The sequence below is a fragment of the Sinocyclocheilus grahami genome, unplaced genomic scaffold (assembly GCF_001515645.1).
Source record: "Sinocyclocheilus grahami isolate Dianchi unplaced genomic scaffold, SAMN03320097.WGS_v1.1 scaffold321.1, whole genome shotgun sequence".
Taxonomy (NCBI): Eukaryota; Metazoa; Chordata; class Actinopteri; order Cypriniformes; family Cyprinidae; genus Sinocyclocheilus; species Sinocyclocheilus grahami.
The window spans coordinates 780,714-791,764 of record NW_015505500.1 but is presented as its reverse complement, the minus strand read 5'-3'; the positions used below and the strand labels follow the sequence as shown (position 1 = coordinate 791,764).

General features: G+C 38.7%; 1 pseudogene; it reads right to left on the bottom strand.

Annotated features, from left to right (window-relative positions):
• Positions 1–322: 322 nt before the first annotated feature.
• Positions 323–4,588, bottom strand: LOC107602178 (hairy/enhancer-of-split related with YRPW motif protein 2-like; annotated as a pseudogene).
• Between the last annotated feature and the right edge of the window lie 6,463 nt (positions 4,589–11,051).

Sequence of the window (11,051 nt, the reverse complement as noted above, 5' to 3'; positions counted from 1 at the left end):
CATTTAAAATAGCTGGTGATTATGTAACGATGTTGAATGTTGGTGTGTGTTTGTAGCTTACTTTAAAGTTTGTTGACAGATTTATAACTGTTGAAGTGGCACTTATAATTGCAGTTGTTTGTTTCACTTCATTGGCTTCTTTTGCATTATTAGAAAAACACATAAAAGAACGCAAATATTTTTTTCCACCATACAATTTCAAGAACTCAAATTATGCTACGGGAAAACAATTACTTTCTCTCATAACATTCCACGATCTGTTGCGGTGAAAGCAAATGGAATGATGGTTTTATGGTGTCAGAATGAAAAAACACGCAGTTTCTTTAGGGACATCTGTTTTTTTTTTCTTTTTTGCATAGAAAAAGGTTACATCTTACAGAGCATGATAGGGTTATTAAAAAGGTAACAAAGTTCCAGTAGTAGAAAATCTCACATATGAGTATTAGTGAATGTTATTTTTAAAAAATACAGTAGGCCTATTGTGTAAAGTGGAGAAGATCCTGTCTCCCCCCAAAAAACAGTAGTGATTGAAGTGCATCATACCAACTCATCTGTCTAATTTCAATATAAACTCTAGTTACAATCTTACACATATACAAATTTACAAACTGGATTGTTAAATCATAGATTACAAAACTGATTCACACCTGACTTTAGTGATTATCTGCAAAACCTTTGGTTTGTCTTTGAACAAACTGTTCTGTTTTACTCTAAAGCTACTGTATGTTTGTGAAAATCACATGCTTTTTCTATGTAGAAATATCAAAGCATCTCAAATGCAGCATTTTAGCAGTGTTTATGCAGGCACTGTCGCACAGTACAGTCCTTTACATGAAGTTAAAACAGTAACTGATTTTTTCTTCAAAAATGAAAATCGCTCTTCATCGTTATGGGTTTCCACGCAGCTTGAAGTGTCAAGTCAGTCTTTCTCTCCCTCTCAGAAAGTTGGCTTATGTTTGATGTTGCATATGTGTACAAGTGTAAAGAAAAAACCCAAAGTGCTGACCAAAGCAGGCACAATAGCTGTTTTGTTTCCTTTATGTACAAAGTGTGGAAGACGTCCAGATGCAACAAGAGCAAATCCAACACTTAAAACGCTCCCACTTCAGTCCCCCATGGTCGGTATGGTTTACTGCTGCTTCCGCTGCTCTGTTGGGATGTGGTGGATGTGGAAACGGAAGGGCTCACGGAGGAAGAAGCCACCGAAGATGCTGTTACGCTGGGGCTGAAAAGCGGGAATCCACCGGGAAACGTTAGAGGGAAGGTTTGTGCCGCTGCAGCAGCGGCCGCCGCATGAACGGTCGCCGATATCGAAAGCAGCGAGGTGGACAGCGGCGGTACGCAAGGAGCGACGCTGCCAGTAGAGGGCGCTCTGAGCGCGGAGTCACTGTGGGTGAAGGAGGAGGTCAACAGGGCTGCACTCCTCTGAGGAACCTCACACAGCCTGATAGAGGAACTCTCTGAGCACGGAAGTCCGCTTTGTTGCAGGAACGCCGCTGGGATGGGATGCAAAGCGGCGGCCCAGTGATGCGGGTGGAGGGCCTGCTGGTGATGGGCCATTGATGTCATGGCGGCCGCTTCCCTCTGCGAGGCGCAGCTGCTGAGGTGAGAAACCAAGCGGACGCGGAGGGGGTCGCTGGAGTCCAGACCTTCAACGGAGCTCAAATACCTCGCCACTTCAGTAAGACACTCCCGAAAGCCAATGCTCATGAAGTCCATGGCCAGAGAATGAGCATCAAAGTATCCTGAGAGAGTGAGAGAGAGAACAATTAAAATGTGAATGCCACGCTTCTCTCCCAAGCTTTTTTCCCCCCTCCATTTCTATCACCTGATGTAATTTGGGTTTAAAAGACACTTAATGGGGGGGAAGTCGTGGCCTAATGGTTAGAGTCGGACTCGTAACCCAAAGGTTGCGGGTTCAAGTCTCGTACCGGCAGGGATTGTGGGTGGGGGGAGTGAATGTACAGCGCTCTCTCCCACCTTCAATACCACGACTGAGGTGCCCTTGAGCAAGGCACCGAACCCCCAACTGCTCCCCGGGCGCCGCAGCATAAATGGCTGCCCACTGCTCCGGGTGTGTGTTCACAGTGTGTGTGTGTGTTCACTGCTGTGTGTGTGCACTTAGGATGGGATAAATGCAGAGCACTAATTCCTAGTATGGGTCACCATACTTGGCCACGTCACTTTCACTTTTTAATATTCAGTAATACTGCATTATCGATTTGACTGCACTGACACCAATGGATGAGAACAAAACTTGAACTGAATTGAGCTGAATGATGACACTACTATCTTTTATAGTGCTGCTTTTATAGCTGAATTTAATTACAATAGTGACACTTTTATTAAACTATGAATCAACAGTTGAGCTCAATAATGACACTATTGTCTTCTATAGAGCTGATTGTAGCTTAATTGAACTCATTTCATAATTGATACATTTTACACTAATATTGATTTAAACTGAATCAACACTGAACTGACTCGAACGAAATAAAGACACTATTGTCTTGTGTAGAGCTGCTTTATAGCTGAATTGAACATTTCATAACTGATGAACTTTTCACAGTTATTGAACTGAATTTAATTAACACTGAACTGATGAGCTGATTAATGACATTATTATTTCTGTAGAGCTGCTTTTCAGCAGATGTTGAATTGATCATATATTTGATCAAGTTTGCATCACTGATTCTGTTATTTTCCTACTTATTACTGCGAAGCTGCTGTGAAACAATTCAAGCGCTAAATAAATAAAGGTGACTTGATTTAAAGCTTTAGTCATGACGAGTCAAATGCAACCCCACTGTGCTCGAGAGGCTAAAGCTAAGCAGACCAGGATTGTGACCTGACCTGTTTGTATGTTTGTTTCGTCTCCCCAGTGCTTCGGTTTTAACACTCATTGGAAAGCCCTAACAAACCCCCAACAGTGCAGCCTGTGAATGTGGCCCCACTCCCCTCCCATGGATTTATGAAAGCAAACACAATCCCAGGGTCAAGTGCTTCTTTTGTCCTGCCGGCACTTTCCCACGAGTTCAATCCTACCATTAACATTGATTTCCACTTTAATCTGGTCAAAAGGGAACTCTGTACTCAAATTTCACTACAGCGTTAGGTGGTGTGCAAAACAGGAGCCAATAACAAGCAGACTACCTTTTCCTGCTGTGGCCTGGAGCATCTTCAAGTGATCCACTGTCATCTGCAATATTTCCGCCTTCTCTAACTTGGCAGATCCCTTGGGAGAAGCAATAGGATATGTTTTTTTTTTTAATATGATAGCTTTGACAACATCATCTTCCACTTACATTTAATTTATTATAGTTATTATTATTATTAGAACTAATACTTTCACAATGCATATATATAAAGCATGCAAGGACTGAAGCAGAAATATGAACTCACCTGTTTCTCAAATGCTGTTGGCACCAGACGACGCAACTCTGATAAACTATTATTTATTCGGTCCCTTCGTCTTTTCTCAATGATCTGCAATACTAGCCATGACTTGAGATGTTGTGGTAGGTGAGCCACATCTTATAAACGAACCGTTGCTTTGACTTTGGGGGGAAAAGGGGGATGAAAACTGATCAGTGCACTGTATAAAGAGTTTATAGATGTTACCAAAAAAAAAAAACTTAAAAAAAAAAAATTAAGTTATATTAAATTATATTTTAGATTTTTGACTAACAAAACCAGTTATTTTTGTGTTACCACATACAACATATTTTAGGTTAAATGCTTGACAGTGATAATTATTAACACTTCTTTATAACTTTCAACGTTAAGCTATTAACAAACAAAATTCCTTAATATAAAAGATCAATAATAGCTGTAGCCTACACTCAAATAGTTAGAAATGTCTGTAACATTTCACAATAATGTTTAGTAACATGTAAGCATTACTTAAAAGAAATGGTAGCATGCAATTACAAATTGCAAATACAATTTCTACTCGATCTAACCCATAAAAATGATTGTTGGTACAATCTAGTCAGTTTGATTTAGTCATATTAAATAACAATATTACTTGAATTAAATGCTACCCCATTAACAACATTTTTAGGTCACATGACAGTATATAAATTACTAACGGTATTTAGGTTAAATACATCAGTTTATGTACAGTCATTATATATGAAAAATATTAAGCTTAAATTTCTCTGATACACGATTCAGTGACATTTCTGACCTGTTGAGCAGATTATATAATCAAATGATATTTTATTTGTTTATAATTATATTTTATAGGCTGTTTATAAAGCATATTTACTTATAATAAACGTAATTACCATGTGCATTTGATATATTTAATATAATGTCCAAAAGAAAGCATACGATCTTCAGATAACTTCTAAAAGTGAATCCTCAGTAACAGAACAGCAAACAAGCTGTGGTTCCCATGCACGCTTACCCAGAGTAGTTATTCTCGCTGCCCACATCAATAGTTTCGTCCATGTCGCTGTCGGACGTGCTGTCCTCACAAGGCCGCTTCATGATGCAGTGCGCACAGGTACAGTCACCAAACCCTCTGAGCGTCTTTCCCACGAACCGCTGGAGCCTCAGTCTCGCATTCACGCCCACGTCCTTGCTTTGGGAACACCCACCGAAAAAAGAAAACACGCCCCGAGCCACGGAATGGAGGTCTCAAACTTCATTCCCCTGATAATTGACTCTGCCCAGCTTCAGCACTCGCGTTCTGCACCCGAGGGCCCCAGAAGCGTGAGAAACACTTTGCACAAGAAAGGCGACGGTGTTTCAGAGCCTGACAGAGCTTGGACAGTGTGCAGATAAGCAGGAAATCTAGGTAAAGGGTTTCTGGCAAGGCTAAGATGAGGATGCAGAGTGGCTTGCCAAAATGTAGTAGTGTACGAATTATTGATGATTTTAAGATAGACATTTCTGTCAGCAGTTTTTTGAAGTTCATCTCACGCGTGCCAAATCGGTTTAGCGCTCATTGTCTAACCCTTCAAATATCTAACTAAGGATTTATGTTATATTTTGTTTTGTTGAGTATCATATTAACGCGAAAAGCAAGCAAAGATAGTTTTATTCGATTTACCGTCTAATAATTATTTTATCCATGTGTCTATTAAAATGCTTGTTAACAACAACAACAACAAAATTATGGTAAATCATTAAGGGTAACCTCACCAAATGCAGTAAAGCAAACATAATTCCCCTAAAACGAACCTATATTTAATAAGACAGCACTTTAATGGTAAAATATACGTTTTCATTACTTTTTTATTTATGGGAAAATGAGCGCATCATATGATATAGTGGACATACTGAAAGTCCTTTAAAATGTTTCTGTAAACACTGATTATATCAAGATTGTAAAAGTATTAAAGAGGTCATATGATGTGATTTCAAGTTTTCCTCTCTCTTTGGAGTGTTACAAGCTGATTGTGCATAGATAAGATCCCTGAAGTTGCAAAGACTAAAGTCTCAAAACCAAAGAGATATTCTTTAACAAAGTTAAGACTCTGCCACACCCCCCTAAAACGGCTCGTTCTAACACGCCCCCACATATCTAGGTCGGGAATATCTGCATACACACAGACAGACACACTTTCACACATGGGCTTCTCATCTATTTGGAGGCTCCAGCTGTAGTGAATTTCCTGGGTTAAATAGTGAAGACGGCACATTGTTTGGGCTTACAAAACCCCCCCTTGTCATGTGCCTTCCCCCTGGTGGAGCGTAGCACAGACTCCCAGGCAGGCCGCCAGTGTGATGACTCGTTCCCACAGCTCTGAGCCCTGCGCTGAAACCCAATCACCATGTGAGAGACGGCCAGGAACACAGGGAGGGCCGGCAGGGCCGCTGCCACTGGGAGGTTACCGCGAGCCGAGCGTCACCCCCACCACTGCTGCCGCAGATCGTAACCCTATTCTCCACATTGTTTGTTTGTTGTATGCCCAATTTAACTAACATGATATAAAACCTTAGAAATATCAAGATGGCATTGTGGAAGAGGGCAGCTTATGACCTTTCACATATAGCCTACCATTGCTGCAACATTACAGCACAAATTAATTTATTCATTTAAGAATTATCATATATACTCAAAAATAAATAAATGTATTTGCATTTAACAGTAATAATACTTCTATGCATAACCAAGAAATGATGATATATTATGAATAATACAATTATAAACTAAAATAACTTGCAATCAAATATTTATATAAACAGTAGTTATTAAAATGTATAATATAAATTACTATTAGTAGTATTATTATATAAACATTATACTTCATTACATATAAATATCTTTGGATTTCACAATAAAATTATGATTTTATGTCATACCATCCAAGAATTTCTAAAAACAATACAAATAAAACTATATATATATATATATATATACTGTAAAAAATAAATCCGTAAAATAACAGAAAAAGTACTGCCGGCTCATTACACATGCCATTATCCATTGGTTTTACAAGACATTTCTGTTAACTCTGTAAAATTTAAAATACTGGTAAAACACCTGTAAAAAAATAAATACGGAAAAATTCCTTTAAATTATACAGTATATTGTGCCCTATTCTTTTACAGATTTTTTTTAGTGTATATACTGTATGCCAAAGTGGCATTTAAAGAAAGTTAGAACCTTTTGAGGTTTTAAATGATAAAAAAGAGTACAGTTCACAGCAAAGGCAAAAGATATTTGGACATTTTCTGTTTTTTCAAACCTGATCAAGCACTTAGTTGTGATGAACTACACCTGTGGTTATTCTAGCATGAACTTGAGAGGAACTGACTGACTACATCCCTTACAATAAACTTGAGATCACTTGGTTAAAAGCAAATGTACTGCTTTGATATTTTGCGATGGAAAAACAAAACATAATTTGTGTGATTTAACTGTGCAAAATTCACAGAGCAAAATCTTATGATCCCTTAATATAGTGACTAATATAAAGACACAAACCTCTGTACTGCTGACGGGTTTCTGCATCACCCATTGCCTTTAACACCCTGCACCAGATCCAGTACTCACCACAGATAGCTCCAATCAAGCTGTCAACAGCCTCTCATAGCCCAGGGCAGGCTGCAGCTCACCCAGGTGTGACCTAAAGTATATAAGGGCTAAATAAAGCAGTCTGTCCGGCTTCACAGACTTTGAAACCGGACTTTCCCTCGTTTTCCCCTGTTGATGGATATGCCCATTCAAGAATTTTCAAAGTTCTTTTTAGGATAAATAAAGACAGTATAGTGAAAATATTGACAGGAGAGCAGACAAACACGAAGCCCTATGGTTTTGTTTTGATCTATTTTTTTGCATATGAAAAATACAATGAAAATTTGAAATAAACTCTGGTTATGAGACATCTACAAAAATGCTTTGTTCATCTGTAGACCCTGGATATGTTACAGAGTCACCCTTAAAACAAATACAAAAAAAGTACAAATGACCCCAAAAAAACCATGTAAACACAAACCTAGAAAGATGCATGTTATATTACATATTAATACACTACCAGTCCATTGTTTGAAATAATTAAGATTTTTTTATTGTTTTTGAAAGAAGTATTTTATGCACACCAAGGCTGCATTTATTTGGTCAAAATACAGTAAAAATAGTAATATTGTGAAATATTACAATTTATAATAACTTTAAGCATATCAAAAGGATCACTGAGACTGAAGAAATGGCTCCTGAATATTCAGCTTTGCCATCACAGGAATGAATTTCATTGTAAAATATATTAAAATAAATTAAATTAAAATATTTCACAACTATACTGTAATTTTGGATTTAATAAATACTTTCTTATTAAGCATAAGATATTTCTTTCAAAATATGAAATATTATTATTAAATATTAAAATTAAATAAATAAAAAAATCAGAATTATTCCAAACTATTGACCAGTAATGTATATTATTGTGAAAAGCAGCTTTCACTCCTATTCTGTTTGTTTTTGCGTTTCATCCTTGGCTGATAGAAAACAAGTGCCAGTGATATCAGTCTGGGGCAGAACTACAAAACAAAAACCGGAATATGGCCTCCGCCACGTCTGCTGTCGGGCAGCGCGGAGCTACAAGCTCGTCAGTGTCACCTCTGAGACTTCTCATAGCATGCGGCCAAAGTGGGTCCAACCACAACTTAGTGCAAATCGTTTGTGGATGTTTGTGTGTGTTTCTTCTATTCCCAGGCAGGAGGAAGGATTCCTTTCATCCCAAACATGCTTGCTTGGAGAAGGCGGGCGGCCCTGCCTCTAGGCCCGGCGAGAGGGGCCCAGCCCTGATGTGCCATGCTATCAGTAGTTCCCAAGGCTGGCCAGCCTGGGAAAAGCTGGGTGGACCCGTTCCAAAATCAGCATTACATGCATTATTGTTCTTACCCTCCCCGAGTCCCAAGCACACAATGAAAACAACAGCAACAGCCACAATCTCAAGCCCTTCTCTGAACACAAGGCTGCCCTTAGTCACTTGCAAACTGCCTTTTTAAAAGCAAGTTAACTGCTTCATGGCATCAGACACTGTTGCCTGGGCACCAGCTTCCTCAGCCCGGACTCTTCCTTGAGAGTACACTGACCTGTTTTAGATTCAGGGCAAACAAACATTTGTCCTGTTAAATTCAAGTGTAGTGCAAGTAAAATGTTTAGGAAAGCATGGGCATTTATTGCTCTTTAGAAAAGTCACCTGAGAACCAGGATTCACTGTTAAGCTATAGTGTTAAACCAGTTTAAAGTTGTTTTTTGGTCTTCAAGTCTGGTCTGAACATCTGACAAGTGCTCAAATCTTTTCTAAAACTAGCAAAATAGACCAGTCTGACCACCTTACGCTGGTTTAAACTGTTTTTTTAAGCAGTCCTAACACAACATCTACAACAAAAGACGTATAAGAATTTAGGAAGTTACCGAGATCATAATCTAGCACCATCATCATTTTCATGCCATTTCAGTTACTCAAGGGATGTTCTTGTGATTAGTGAATGAAGTTGGAATGAATGAAAAGTGTTTGCTAATCAAAAATAAACTAGTTATCTACTTAACTTTCATTTTCTTGCTGATCAAACACCAACCAAGATTTTAAGATTATATCTATCCTCATAAATTTCCTTTGATGACTTTCTGGATTTGAGCACAAAGAGGATTAATTTCAGCGCCAACCTGAAACAATTAACTCCTGAGTAAATAATCGACTTCTTTCTCATTGTTATCCAATCTGTCCGAGACAAACGGGCATCTGTTTATTTTTCCTGTCAGTGGAAGAGCGAACAGCCACAAACCGACGATATCCTAGGATTGTGGACTTTTGACTCCAAAGTCATATTATAGGCGCTTTATTAGTGTTTAAGGTCACAGAGAGACAAGCAAGTGCATCCTATATCAGGAAGCCTTGTGCGTCTCTGGAGTAAAATATTTGGCTTTTAGTCGGAGCGCTGGCCGTGAGTCGGAAATCCTGGGAAGCGAGTTCATGGCAGACAGGCTCCAGGCGTCGTATGGGCCAACGTTGAAGAGAATGGGTCAGAATAATAGAGCCCTTCCTGCCATTCTCAGATTTGGGGCAGTATTTCTGTCACAGCTTTCCATCGAACTGTGTCCGGCATTTGGCTTCGGCACCCATCAACCCGCATGCTACGCTCACAAATACACTAATCTGCACTGCAAGTGGCGTTTGGCTCGACACAAAGCTGTCAGCTTCAGAACAATATCAATATGGTCATTTTGCATGGCTATCAAGGGAGCGAACACTCATGTAAACATGTTTATCAATCTTTAAAAGATGTTTTAAACTCTGCTGTAGTGTGTGGTGAGGGTTTGAAATATAAACATGGCATATATGGGGCGAGAACACACAGACAGGTGCCCCTTCTCTACTTCCTGTCTTATGACCTGAGCTTCCTGTCAGGATACATGAGTTTGAGGAAGCCATGGGTTTCCCCTTCTGCATTCAGCTCTCATTGTTCAAACATCATTACCCAATTGTTAAGCATACCTTTTATTCACTGTGGCACCTACGTTATCTACACAATAGCTTTGTTTCCACTGTCGGAACCCATTGATTTTGATGCATTGTCAGCTCTTCAGATAAAGTTCTAGAGCTAAATACTAAAACAAATGAACATTTTGCATGTTTTTAGTTTCTGTACCTTCTAAGCATTTGGTCCAAATGCTTAAACATGCCACAGAAGTAATTGTAGATCCTTGTAAAAGTCAGTGCCGACTGAGACAGTTTTGTTTGAATCCAGAAATTCAAACATTTTCAGTTTAGTTCAGTTCAGCAAACTCATCCATTATGGATAAATAAATGTTTCTTTGTAAATACGTACTTTTGACAAAAGCCTCATTCATTCAAATCTGGATTTGGAAAATTGGCTCCCTTTGAAATTCATGATTTGGAATTTGAATTGAATTGCTCACACCCCACAGGAAACTGAATTGGAAATAAAAGTGAAGTGATAGGAAGTGTAAGTCTATCCATCATCCATCCACCCATCCATTCATTGATGGATCTATCTATCTATCTATCTATCTATCTATCTATCTATCTATCTATGAATTTCAGTTCGTTTTAATTCTACTTGCATTCAAATTCGAACTGCAATTCCTTATCTTCTTTGCTACCTCAATCCAAATTCAATTCCACATTTCTGCATTTGAATTTAAATGGCATTCTAATTTAAATTCTGAACATTACACAACCCAGATTAAATATTCATACTTACTAAAACACATGACCCTTTCTCTCATTGCAGTAATTAGCTAAAAAAAACATATTTCTGTCATTAAAGTAATTTAAGAGAAGAAAAGCCTTAACAAATGCATTGATGTTTCTGTTTGACACTGAAATTCTTAACTCTTTAATCCAATTGCATAAGCAGTCTGGCTCTGCTCCCATATCAGTGGCTTCTGTCTTGCTCTGCTTGCAGTGAAGCAGCTGCCCTGGACACCCCAGTCTGAGCAGACTCCAAAGGCAAATGTGTTAAAGTAATTAACAGACAAGAAAGAGGAAGTCATCAGATACACATTAAGTGACCTGGCCACTGTGAAATCACTACTCTAGACGGCAGGATATAACCACAGTTCGAGA